This window comes from Macrobrachium rosenbergii, chromosome 44 (assembly GCF_040412425.1).
Source record: "Macrobrachium rosenbergii isolate ZJJX-2024 chromosome 44, ASM4041242v1, whole genome shotgun sequence".
Taxonomy (NCBI): domain Eukaryota; kingdom Metazoa; phylum Arthropoda; class Malacostraca; order Decapoda; family Palaemonidae; genus Macrobrachium; species Macrobrachium rosenbergii.
Window position 1 is genome coordinate 41,017,063 of NC_089784.1, and position 622 is coordinate 41,017,684.

A 622-nucleotide genomic window follows, 5' to 3' on the forward strand; every position below is an offset into this window, starting at 1 on the left:
TGTTATCTGGCACTTCGAGCGGTCGGCCCACTGCCTAATGAACCAAAAATAACGTAGACATTTAACTGCCATCCTGCCAAGTGCAAGTGTCTTCTGATCATGCAGTCCCAGGGCACTAAACAGTTTCCCCCTTGATAAACCAAGTTACATTAACAACCCAAAATCATTCAACCAGTAGCAACCTTCACGTTCATTTGCGTGTTAAACACTATTCCAGGGCTGTAGCCTTTTCAGATTCAGCAGTTTGTTACACATTGTCTAATTTTATTGCACATTGTATGTGCTTGCTTGCTGCTCAGTCAGCCCCTTCATATTAATTTCCTGATTGCTTAATTTCTAAATAAATTCTGTTTAAAGTAAATAACTGGTTACATTTTCCCCATGGAGGCCTCCAGTTCCCTGTTTACTTAGATGTGATATCAAGGTAAGTAAGTTTATTCATTCCATTTATCGCTTACATTCTGAGTGCTTTGTGTTGGCCCTCAATGCAGTTAATTAAGAAAACCATGTTCATTTTTTCCAACCGGCCTCAGAATGTAACAACACACACACACACACACACACACACACACATATATATATATATATATATATATATATATATATATATATATATATATAT